Genomic DNA, 13,454 nt, shown 5'->3' with positions numbered 1-13,454 from the left:
GACGTCGGCACACGTGGATACAGTGAATACCTCCTAAATGGTGCAAGTTTAGGAGAAATTCATGGTACTGTGAGGAGTTAGCTCGGCAGCGGGTGTGTGTGACCCCCTGGATGGGTTCACAACACAAAATCAGGCACAGCAGACAGCGTTGTAGGTGCAAAAAAAAAAAAAAAAAATGCGGTTTATTTATGCTACATGCAGTGATACATATAACAGCCAAACAAAAATAAAACATGAAAATAAATCCTGGTCAGCTTGACCTCTAACTACACACTTAGATTCCCTGTCTAACAACTGAGTGCAGCCTTGTGCTGCACCAGTCCCTGTCTCTGTTGTAGAGGTTTGCCACACAGGCGTTAACTCACTGCACAGAACAGATATCACACTCCCCAGTCTATACAACACAAAACTGGTTCCAGGATGGAGCATCTCCCTAAGCATGCTGGGGTTTTTTGTAGAGGTCTTAATGAGCCCACTTACTTCAGCTGGGCTCATTAACTCTTCCCCTCTAATTGTAAAAGTCTGCATAAAGCCTGAATCTAGGGCACACATTTCCCATCCTGGATACAACCAGGTGACTTTACCTGCGTGCTGCCACAGTACCTACAGGTATATAGGCTTACCTGTAGGTAAAAGTGGTGTAACAGTTTACAACCACTTTAAATGCAAGTAATACATAGTTGTAAAATAGGAGTGGAAGGTTTTTTTTGTTTTGTTTTTTGTTTTTTTTTAGCCATTTTGCAGATGATATTTTCCTTATATACTCAGAGTAAACGAGAGGCATGAGGAGTGTATCTAGTCCCAACGAGGGGGGGGGGGGGGGGTTGGGAAGAGACTGATCGGATCGCATCCTATTGCATTAACAGAAACAAAAGGATCACTTAATTACCAAAAACGTAAGCTGGGTTCACACTGGTGCGATTTTAGAAATTGCATGCGATGTGCACCGCACTGCTATGCAGATCACATGCGATCTATGATGGCTTTATTCGCATCAAAATGGTGCAGGACCCTTTTTCTTTTGGTCTGCACTGGAATCGGATCATATATGGGCCCTCACACACCTATGCAAGCCGATTCCTGCACCATCTGGCAGTTCGCACTGGGGGCGTCATTAACTTTGCATTGACGCCCGCAGCGGTTTTGCAGACGTCAGTGTGAACCACCGGCAGGTGACATGCGATCTGGGGGAACCCGCACTGGAATCACGCTGGTTCCCGCATCGCATATATGTGAACCGGCACTTAAACTGTTAGAAATGGAGTGCATTAGAATCTGCACAACCACGTAACCATAGAGAGCTTTCACACTGGAGCGGTGAGCTGGCAGCTTGTCGGAAAAAGTCCTGCCAGCAGCTTCTTTGGAGCGGTGAATTTACAGCTCCTCCACCGCTGCTCCCCTTTGAAATCAATGGGGCAGTGCTGCGATACTGGCTGCGTTTTGCGGGCGGATTTAACCCCTTTTCGGCCGCTAGCGGAGGGCTAAAACTGCCCCGCTAGCGACTGAATAGCGCTGATAAAACTACGGTAAAGCGGCACTGAAAATAGCGCTGCATTACGGCTGATGCCCTAGGCAGCACAGTGTGAAAGGGGCCCAAGACAAAAAGTGCCCTCCCTATATAACCCCTCCCACTACTGGGAGTATCTCAGTTTTGTAGCAAAGCAATACACTAAGAACCTCTGTGTCCCGTGATGTACTTCAAAGAAAAGGATTTTACAGGTAAGCGGTTATAACTATTTTCTTATCGTACATCATGGAACACAGAGCCATAGTAGTTACTATGTGGGATTTCCCATAGCACTGCTAACTGAAGGGAGGAAGACAACAAAAGTAGGGCACCAAGAGACTAGAGGACTTATAATGCAGCCTGCAGTACACTATGCCCAAAGGCGATATCATCACGACCTTTTACATCTACTTGATAAAAATCTGGTAAATGTATGGACTGAAGACCAAGTTGCGGCCTTGCAGATCTGAGCCATGGAGGCTTGACGATGCACTGCCCAAGAAGCACTAAACAGCCCTGATCACTTGACAAATCAATTTAGAAATAGCAGATTTCGTTGCCGCCTGTCCTCTTTTAGGACCGCCTGGCAATACAAACAAAACATCTGTTTTACGAATCTGAGCGGTCATTTTCAAATAGACCTTGACCGTTCTCACCACATCAAGAGATTGTAGTTACTTTTCTTCCAAAGAATGAGGTTCTGGAAAAAATGCAGGCAGAACAATATCCTGGTTTAAATGAAAACCTGACACTACCTTCGGTAGGAAATTAGGAGGCCGCAATACAACCTTATCCTTATGAACAATCAAATATGGCTCTTTACAAGAAAGAGCAGCCCAACTCTGAAACTCTTCTTGCAGAAGATATAGCAACAAAGAAAAAATTATTTTCCTCGTCAAGAGGACCAAGGGAATATCACAAACTGGCTCAAAGGGCTGTTTTTGTAAAGCAGACAGGACTAAATTTAAGTCCCAAGGGTGGTTTAACTGGGGGATTAATCCACGTTCCCCCCCTGAACAAAGTTACGAACTGAAGCAAGTGGTCATTGAAACAATACCTATAAAGGCTGACACCTGGCCCTTGATAGTACTCAAGGCCAGCTTAATTTCTAATCCCATCTGTAGGAATGCAAGGATCCTACCTATGACATACTTTCAGGAGTGCCAACCTCTGGATTCACATCAGGAGACATATGCCTTCCAGACTATTAGTATAGGACTCTGGAGGCCGCCTTCCTAGCATTAACCAAAGTAGAAACCACTGAAGCTGGCAGCCCACAGTTTTTTAGAATGTGGGTCTCAATCACCAAACCGTTAAATTTAGCATTTGTAAGGTAGGATGGATTACTGGACCTTGCGAGAGAAGGCCAGGCCACAGTGGTAGGGTCCAAGGGTCCCCCACCGCCATCTTTATGATCTCGGCAAACCAAGATCTCCTGTGCCACCAAAATCACCTCCTTCCCTCCTTGCTTGATCCTGCGAAGAAGACGCAGAAGCAGAACAGGAGGGAACGCACAGATCAGTGAAAACTGATCCCACGGAAGGACCAAGGCATCTGTTCCGTATGCCATCTGATCCCTTGTCGTTGACACAAAGTTCTCAATCTTGTTGCTGAACCTGGATGCAAACAGATCCACGTCCGGGACTCCCCATTTCTGACATATTGAAAGAAATATGTTGGGATGAAGGGACAATTCTCCAGGAACAATTGTTGGCGACTTAAGTAGTCCACCTGCCAATTCTCTATGCCCGGAATGAAGATTGCTGATAGGCAAGGAATGTTGTTTTCTGCCCAAGAAAGAATATGATTCACCCCTTTCTGGGCCGCACAACTCCTCGTGCCCCCTTGGTGATTGATATAGGCAACCGCTGTGGCATTGTCGGACTGGTTTCTGACAGGGCAATTCCATAGTCTGGACGTCCAGGTCTCCAGGGCCAGGCGCACTGCCCGAATCTCTAGAATATTGATGGGCAAGGTCATCTCTGATTTGGACCATTTGCCTTGGACAAACACTTCCTCCAGGACTGCTCCCCAAACCAGAAGGCTGGCATCTGTTACCACCTTCCAGGTAAACGGTGGAAAGGATTCTCCTTTTTGAAGATTCTTGGATATAAACCACCAATTGAGGCTCTGACACACAATGGCGAATAAACGCACTGGGAAGTTCAGAGCTCGGACCTTCTTATTCCAAGTTGACAGGATACTGTTTTGCAGCAGTCTTGAACGAAACTGCGCATAAGGAACAGCCTTGAAAGAAGCCTTCATCATCTTTCCCAACAATTTCACGCAAAGTCAAACAGAAGGATTCTTCTTGGTTTTGACCAATTGAATCAGTTCTTTTATGGAATTGATCCTTTCCTAAGGAAACACCTTCTTCTGAGCTGTATCGATGATCAGCCCCAAGTAAAGCAATCTCCTTGATGGATTTTAGGAGGCTTTCTCTAGGTTGAGAATCCAACCTAGGTATTCCAGGTAGCTGACTGCTGTGACCAAAGTTTGGTTTAAGCGGGCTACCGATTGATCTATCAAGAGTAGATCATCTAAGTAGGCTAGTATTGTTATACCTTGAGCCCTTAAGCCTGGCTCCTCCTTTAGCCCTTAGCCTGGCTAAAGGAGGAGCCAGGACCTTTGTAAAATACTCAATGTGCAGTAGCTAGAATGAAAGGCAGAGCTACAAACTGGAAATGAACATCTTCTACCTCGAAGCATAAAAATTTCTGGTGAGCGGGGGGGAAAATAAATAAAAAATCGGCACATGGAGAGAAGCAGGTTTTATGTCAATTGACGCCAGAAGTTCTCCCCCTGATCGGATTAACTCGAAATGCGAAAAAGAACGGATATTCAAAAAGCGATTTAGATCTTTGAGACCTAAAATGGGTCTGACATCCCGTTTTGTTTTGGAACCGTGAACAGGTTTGAATAAAACACCAAACCTTGCTCTTCCAGTGGGACCACAGATGTTACTCTTTGAGACAAGTGATGATCCAAGGCTAGAAAGACTTTTTTCACTGGATTTCACTGGGAACGTTTTATCTGAGAAAAACGAGGAGGTGGGAACTGTAGTTTGTATTCTGGAAAAATTGAGGAAGCCATCCATCTGTCTTGACCTTGTTCCTGACAGATCTTTTGAAAACTGTAAAAGCCTTCCCCCCACTTGAGCGAGTGGGGGTGCACCTTCATAAGGAGGCTTTAGTATTCTGTTTTGTGGGTTTCTTCTCCCCCCCCCCCCCCCCCATGTCCTTTTTTTGGCCCTGGGACTGACCGAGGTTTACCTCTTGAACCTGATGGTGGAGGCAATTGAGACTGCCTGGAGGCTGATGCCCGTGGAGAAGAAGCACTTTTAAATCAAAAAGGCTTAAAACTTTTTAACCGGTACAAGGGAACTTTTCTCGTTAGAAATTCTTTGGATATACTTATCCAGATTGTCTCCAAACAACCATTCACCATGAAAAGCGAAACTGGGCAAAGGCTTTTTGCATGGCGCTACGGCTGACCAATTTTTCAACCATAGGATTCTACGCACATGTACCACTCCTAGCATGAGCAGTGAAACCTGGAGAATAGAATCTTTCATAGCATCTACTGTGAAACAAATGCTTTTGATATCCTGGCCAACTCCTGGGCCTGCTGATCGGGAATAAATGAGTAGCTCTATAAACTGGTCCTTTAACCACTTCAGCCCCCGACCATTTTGCTGGCCAAAGACCAGACCACTTTTTGCGATTGGGCACTGCGTCGCTTTAACTGACAATTGCACGGTCATACGACGTGGCTCCCAAACAAAATTGACATCCTTTTTTTCCCACAAATAGAGCTTTCTTTTAGTGGTATTTGATCACCTCTGCGGTTTTAATTTTTTGCGCTATAAACAAGAATAGAGCGACAATTTTGAAAAAAAAAAAAAAAAAACGCATTATTTTTTACTTTTTGTTATAATAATATCCCCCAAATATATATATAAAAAACTTTTTTTCCCCTTTAGGCCAATACGTATTCTTCTACATATATTCCAGATAAAAAAAAAAAAAAAAAAAAATAAAATCGCAATAAGCGATTGATTGGTTTGCGCAAAAGTTATAGTGTTTACAAAATAGGGGATAGTTTTATGGCATTTTTATTAATAATTTTTTTTTTTTTTTAATAGTAATGGCGGCGATCAGCGATTATTATTGTGACTGCGACATTATGGCGGACACATCGGACATTTTTGACACATTTTTGGGACCACTGTCATTTATACAGCAATCACTGCTATACAAATGCAGTGATTCCTGTGTAAATGACACTGAAAGTGAAGGGGTTAATCAGTGGGTGGCAGTGTAGGGGTTAAGTGTTCCTAGGGGGTGTGTTACTAACTGCTGGGGGCTGGGCTTTCATTTAGTGAACACTGATCTCTGCTCCAATCACATGGAGCAGAGATCAGCGTTACTTGTTGCTAGGCAGAATGGAGAAATGCTTTTTACACGGCATTTCCTCCATTCAGCCGTCCCGTGAGACGATCGCGGGTATGCCCGCGGCGATCGGGTCCCGCGACCGGTCTCACAGGGGTCCCGACCCTCGCGGGAGCGCCCCGCCAGCGGTGCGCTCCCGATGGCAGGGCGGCATTGAAGATTGGACGTACATGTACGCCCATATGCCTGCCCGTGCCATTCTGTCGACGTACATCGTCGTGCGCTGGTCGGGAAGTGGTTAAAGTGTCTCCTTTGGAGATGCTGTTTACAACGGCATCTCTCCATTCAGCCGCCCCGTGAGACGATCGCAGGTATGCCCGCGGCGATTGAGTCTGCAGGACCCGTGGCCGGACTCACGGGGGTCCCGACCAGCACGCGAGCGCTAAGCAGCTAGCGCGCTTGCGATGGCAGGGCGGCATTAAAAATTGGACGTACCTGTACGCCAATATGCCTGCCCGTGCCATTCTGCCGACGTACATCGGCGTGCGCTGGTCAGGAACTGGTTAAGGACTGAGATACTCCAATTGCTGCCAGTGCAGGTTGAAAGACTAAATCTGCCAGCACAATATCGTTTTTAAAAAGGAACTCTAACATTTTATCCATTGGATCCTTTAGCATATGAGCATTGTCTACTGGACAAGTCAGATTTTTATTTACAGATGATATAGCAGCATCAATTGTTGGAATTCACGATTTATTATAAAATCTTCCTCTATAGGATAAAGTATTGAAAACTTTTTCGGAAGAAAACAACTGTTAATCTGGGTGCTCCCACTCAGAATACATTCGCTTCCTTAGCCGTGAATGGATAGGAAAAGAATGAACAGATTGGCGAGGCTTTAGTGAATCCAAAATCAGAAGTGGGCTAGTGGGCTCATCGACCAACTGCGTTATTAGCAGTAAAAATGTGGAGCAGACCAATTCAGTGAGAGACTACCAACAATATTTCCTGCGAACCTGACCCTTCCGTATCAGGTTCTTCAGAAGAGCATCTTCCTGGTCCTTTATAAGGAATTCATCATCTCTTGCTCCTTGTTCCTCAGCAAGAGGGCCCTGAGCGATGGACAGGGACCTGCTGCCCTTAGTCCCACTTTGGGATGCAATTAAAGCATACATTTTTTGCTCCAAGCTTAAGATGGTTGAAGAAAGAGGGGGAAAAAAAAAAAAAAAAAAAACATCCTTCGTAATATACAGTGCCTTGCAAAAGTATTCGACCCCCCTTGAACTTTTCAAACTTTTGCCACATTTCAGGCTTCAAACATAAAGATATAAAATTTTTATTTTTTGTGAAGAATCACCAACAAGTGGGACACAATTGTGAAGTGGAACGAAATGGTGGATTTTTGAAACTTTTTTTAAACTAATAAAAAAAATGAAAAGTGGGGCGTGCAAAATTATTTGGCACCCTTGCGTTAATACTTTGTAGAGCCACCTTTTGCTGCGATTACAGCTGCAAGTCGCTTGGGGTATGTCTATCAGTTTTGCACATCGAGAGACTGAAATTCTTGCCCATTCTTCCTTGCAAAACAGCTCGAGCTCAGTGAGGTTGGATGGAGAGCGTTTGTGAACAGCAGTTTTCAGCTCTTTCCACAGATTCTCGATTGGATTCAGGTCTGGACTTTGACTTGGCCATTCTAACACCTGGATACGTTTATTTGTGAACCATTCCTTTGTAGATTTTGCTGTATGTTTGGGATCATTGTCCTGTTGGAAGATAAATCTCCGTCCCAGTTTCAGGTCTTTTGCAGACTCCAACAGGTTTTCATCCAGAATGGTCCTGTATTTGGCTGTAGTTCTCTGCAGTTCATCCAGAGTGATCATGGGCCTCTTGGCTGCATCTCTGATCAGTCTTCTCCTTGTCGGAGCTGAAAGTTTAGAGGGACGGCCAGGTCTTGGTAGATTTGTAGTGGTCTGATACTGCTTCCATTTCAAAATGATCGCTTGCACAGTGCTCCTTAGGATGTTTAAAGCTTGGGAAATCTTTTTGTATCCAAATCCGGCTTTAAACTTCTCCACAACAGTATTACGGACCTGCCTGGTGTGTTCCTTGGTCTTCATGATGCTCTCTGCGCTTTCAACAGAACCCTGAGACTATCACAGAGCAGGGGCATTTATACAGAGACTTGATTACACACAGGTGGATTCTATTTATCACCATCAGTCATTTAGGACAACATTGGATCATTCAGAGATCCTCGCTGAACTTCTGGAGTGAGAGTTTGCTGCACTGAAAGTAAAGGGGCCGAATAATTTTGCACGCACCACTTTTCAGTTTTTTATTTGCTAAAAAAGTTTAAAGTTATCCAATAGATTTCGTTCCACTTCACAATTGTGTCCCACTTGTTGTTGATTCTTCACAAAAAATAAAAATTTTATATCTTTATGTTTGAAGCCTGAAATGTGGCAAAAGGTTGAAAAGTTCAAGGGGGCCGAATACTTTCGCAAAGGCACTGTACATAGGGGCTGCAGTGTTAAGAGCAGCTGCAACATTTGCCCCTCCTGATGGCTCACTCTGACCAGCCATATTACTCTCAGGGGAGGATGCCATCTTTTTTGTGATGGTTCTAGGCTTCCGTTTGACTGTAGAAGTTTTTAGAGGCCCTTTTTTGAGGTGTTTTTCACCCCCCCTTCTGACCATAGCCAATGCAGAAAGCAGAGGTACTACCAGAAGGAATGCATCTACTTCTTGAGCAATAGTCCAGCCCCGACACGGCTATTAATGCTCAGCCTGATGCAGTATTAAATGTGTCAAAAGGAATGCCTGTGTCGCCAAAGCTCTTATATGCCACCTTTTCTCTTGTGTCCCTCCTGCAGCATGTAACAGCACAAATAGTGCCTTTTAAAACATACCTTCCCGTGCTGGACGTTGGAGGATGCCAACGCTGCACTAAGCCCTGCCCCCGTCGCCTACAGCACTTCCCCCTTTTTTCTTTTTTAAAAGAGACTCAGTAATTACTGGTGGGATGTCCCAGAGCAATGCTATCTGAGGGGAGGGGAACCACACAACATAGGGTGTACTCAGACTTGAGGACCCTGTACCGCCGCCTGCAGCACACTATGCCCAAAGGCGATGTCCTCATGCCTTCTCACATTTGGTGAATGTATGGATGACCAGGTTGCAGCCTTGCAGATTTGAGCCATGGAGGCCTGGTGATGCACTGCCCACGAAGCACTAATAGCCCTAGTGGAGTGCACCTTGATTTGAAAAGGCGGAATCTTTTGCTTCAAACCATAAGCTTGAACAATTACTTGTCAAATCCATTTAGCAATGGTAGATTTTGATGCTGCCTGTCCTCTGGCAATACGAACAAAACATCAGTTTTGCGAACCTGAGCCGTTGCTTCCAGATAGGCTTTGACTGCTCTCACTACATCCAAAGAACGTAGTGACTTCTCTTCCGTAGAACAGGGATTTGGAAAAAAGGAAGGCAGAACAATATCTTGGTTTAGATGAAAACCTGAGACCACCTTCAGTAGAAAACTAGGATGAGGGCGTAACACTCTATCCTTGTGCATTATCAGATACGGTTCTTTACAAGAGAGGGCCGCTAATTCTGATACTCTTCTGCCAGAAGAAATGGCCACCAGAAAAATGAATTTCCTTGTCAACAGAACTAAGGGAATCTGATGTATCGGTTCAAAAGGCTGCTTCTGTAAAGCTGACAGAACCAAATTCAAATTCAAATCCCAGAGGTTCAGAGGCACCCTAACTGGAGGATTAAGGCACGTTACCCCTTGTATCAAGCTTCAGACCAAAGAAAGTGAAGCAAGTGGACGTTGAAACAGAACTGATAAGGCCAAGACTTGGCCCTTGATGGTACTCAAGGCCAGTTTCATCTCTAACCCATTTTGCAGAAATTCAAGGATTCTGCCTATGACATATTTTCTGGGATGCCAACCCCTGGATTCACACCAGGAGACATATGCTTTCCAGACTCTATGATAAATCATTCTGGAAGCTGGCTTTCCCCCACCCCCCATCTCTGGCATATGGCCAGAATGACGTTGGGGTTGAGAGACCATTCCCCTGGCACTAACTGCTGGCGGCTCAAGTAGTCCGCCTGCCATTTCTCTACCCCCGAAATGAAGACTGCCGATATACATGGCACATGTCTTTCTGCCCAGATTAAGATCTGGTTTACTTCTTCCTGAACTGCACAACTCTTGGTGCCCCCTTGGTGATGAATATAAGTCACTGCTGTGGCATTGTCGGACTGGATCCTGACAGGACAACCCTGCAACCTGAGTGTCCAGGCTTTTAGGGCTAGATACGCCACACGGATCTCCAGAATGTTGATGGGTAAGGCCCTCTCGGTCCTGGACCATCTCCCTTGGACAGTCGACTGTTCCAGGACTGCCCCCCAACCTGAAAGACTGGCATCTGTTACCACTGTCCAGGTAACTGGTAAAAAAGTAGTTTCCTTTCCGCAGTTTTTCGGGTATCAACCACTAGCTGAGGCTCCGACGTGTTGTAGGGGACAGATGCATCGGAAAATCTAAGGCCCGAACCTTCTTGTTCCAGGCCGATAGGATACTATTTTGCAGTAGCCTTGAATGAGACTGAGCGTAGGGAACTGCTTCGAATGAAGCCACTATCTTCCCCAACAACCTCAAAGACAAATAGAACGACCCTTCTTTGCCCCGACTACTTGAATCAGTTCTCTTATAGCACTGGTCTTTGCTTGGGGTAGGAATACCCTCTGCTGGGCTGCATCTATGACCAGACCCAAATACTCTAGTCTTCTTACTGGTTTTAAAGAAGACTTCTCTAAGTTGAGGACCCAACCTAGGTGTTCCAGGTAGTTGATTGTGGTGACCAAATTTTGGTCCAGGCGGGCTACAGACCGGTCTATCAAGAGCAAGTCGTCTAGGCATGCTATTATCGTTATACCTTGAGCCCTTAATCTGGCCAGGGGAGGAGCCAAGATCTTTGTAAACACCCGAGGTGCAGTAGCTAGCCCGAAAGGCAGAGCTACTAACTGAAAGTGGCGTTTTTCTACTTTGAAACCCAGGAACTTTTGATGAGCAGGGAAAATGGGTACATGCAGCTACGCATCCTTGATGTCTATTGATGCCAGAAGTTCTCCTCCTTGTAGGATGGAGACTACTGATCGGATTGATTCCATGCAAAAGGACCGCATCTCTAGAGATCGGTTCATATCTTTGAGATCTAGAATGGGTCTGACATCTCCGTTTGGCTTCAGTACCGTGAAAAGGTTTGAATAAAACCCCATTCCCTGCTCTTGCATAGGAACTACCATGAACTTTTTGCGACAATAGTCGCTCCAACGCTAGGAGGAGAGACTTCTTTCTCTGAGGAAACAAGAAGGGAATTCTCGGAATTCTAGTTTGTAACCTAGAGTTATTGTGGAGACCACCCATTTGTCCCGAAATTCCTCCTGCCAGAGCCCTGAGAACTTTAGTACTCTTCCCCCCCACTTGAGTGAGCGGGGGCGCCCCTTCATAAGGAGGTCTTAGCGTTTTGTCTTGAAGACCTTCTCCCCCAGGACTTCTTTTGTCCCTGGGGTTGACTCTGAGTTTTAACCTTAGAGCCCGACGGAGGAGGCTGATGCCCCTGGCACTGGAGAAAGCGCCCGTATAAAGGAGGGACATTTACTCCTTTTCTTGACTGGTAAAAGGGTGCTTTTCCCCACTAGAGATCCTTTGGATATAATTGTCCAAGTCCTCTCCAAAACAGTTTTGCACCACGAAAGGGAAATCCCGCCAGGAGTTTCTTACATGGTGATTCGGCTGATCAATTTTTCAGCCACAAGATTCTACGCATGTGTACCAATCCAAGCGTAAGGCGAGAGGTCTGAAGGATAGAACCTCTGATAGCATCAACAGCAAAACACAGCCGCTGGAAGGTTAGCTAACCCCCGGGCTTGCTGTTCAGGTAAGGCTTTAAGCACCTGTTTAACATGGTCTCTCAAATATTGACAGACTCCAATTGCTGCCACTGCAGGTTGTGCTACTGAACCTGCCAAGGAGAAAACATTTTTTTAATAGGAGTTCCATTTTCTTATCAGTTGGATCCCTAAGCATCTGAGCGTTGTCAACAGGACAAGTCAGGCTTTTGTTTACGGAGGAAATGGCGGCGTCAACTGTGGATATACCCCACATCTTATTACATTTTTCCTCCATAGGATAAAGTGTAGAAAACTTTTTAGAAGGAAAAAAAAAAAAGTTTATGTGGGTGATCCCACTCACAATAGATAAGCTTTTCTAGCAAACCATGAATAGGAAAAGCATGTGCAGTTTGAGGAGGTTTCAGTAAACCCAGAGAAGAAGTGGGTTCTTTAACCACTTCCCGACCAGCGCACGACGATGTACGTCGACAGCATGGCACGGGCAGGCATATTGGCGTACATGTACGTCCAATATTCGTTGCCGCCGTGCCATCGGGAGCGCGCCGCCGGCGGCGCGCTCCCGCGCTGGTCGGGACCCCCGTGAGTCCGGTCGCGGGACCCGCGGACTCGATCGCCGCGGGCATCCCCGCGATCGTCTCACGGAGCGGCCGAATGGAGGAAATGCTGTATAAACAACATTTTCCCATTCTGCCTAGCAACTAGTGACGCTGATCTCTGCTCCATGTGATTGGAGCAGAGATCAGTGTACACTAAATGAAAGCCCAACCCCCCCACAGTTAGTAACACACCCCTAGGAACACTTAACCCCTACACTGCCACCCACTGGTTAACTCTTTCACTGCCAGTGTCATTTACACAGGAATCACTGCATTTATATAGCAGTGATTACTGTATAAATGACAATGGTCCCAAAAATGTGTCAAAAATGTCCGATATGTCCCCGACAATGTCGCAGTCACAATAAAAAAAAAAAAAAAAAAAAAAAAAATCGCAGATCGCCGCCATTACTAGTAAAAAAAAAATAATAAAAAATTATTAATAAAAATGCTATAAAACTATCCCTATTTTGTAAACGCTATAACTTTTGCGCAAACCAATCAATAATCGCTTATTGCGATTTTTTTTACCAAAAATATGTAGAAGAATACGTATCGGCCTAAATTGAGGGAAAAAAATGTTTTTTTATATATTTTTGGGGGATATTTATTATAACAAAAAGTAAAAAATAATGCGTTTTTTTCAAAATTGTCGCTCTATTTTTGTTTATAGCGCAAAAAATAAAAACCGCAGGGGTGATCAAATACCACCAAAAGAAAGCTCTATTTGTGGGAAAAAAAGGACGTCAATTTTGTTTGGGAGCCACGTCGCACGACCGCGCAATTGTCAGTTAAAGCGACGCAGTGCCGAATCGCAAAAAGTGGTCTGGTCTTTGACCAGCAAATTGGTCCGGTCTGAAAGTGGTTAACTGACTCAGGTACGGGTAACTTAAATGTGGAACAGACCAATCCAGCAAGAATTTGCACCAACATTTTCTCATCCTGAGAAGCTGAAGAGGGCCCTTCTCCAACTAGATTCCTCAGAAGTGGAATCATCAGTTTCCTCCCGATCCTCTGAGGGGGATTCCTCT

At 45.2% G+C, this 13,454-nt stretch overlaps 1 protein-coding gene across 1 annotated transcript in view; it reads right to left on the bottom strand.

Annotated features, from left to right (window-relative positions):
- The window catches only part of BRCC3 (BRCA1/BRCA2-containing complex subunit 3), a 75,895-nt gene that overhangs the window by 13,359 nt on the left and 49,082 nt on the right, over positions 1-13,454 (bottom strand). The window lies entirely within an intron of this gene.

This window comes from Lithobates pipiens, unplaced genomic scaffold (genome assembly GCF_037356315.1).
Source record: "Lithobates pipiens isolate NorthernLeopardFrog02 unplaced genomic scaffold, aLitPip1_a1.2 Scaffold_1, whole genome shotgun sequence".
NCBI lineage: Eukaryota > Metazoa > Chordata > Amphibia > Anura > Ranidae > Lithobates > Lithobates pipiens.
The sequence above is the reverse complement of the archived record's forward strand: the minus strand, read 5'-3'. Positions and strand labels throughout refer to the sequence as shown.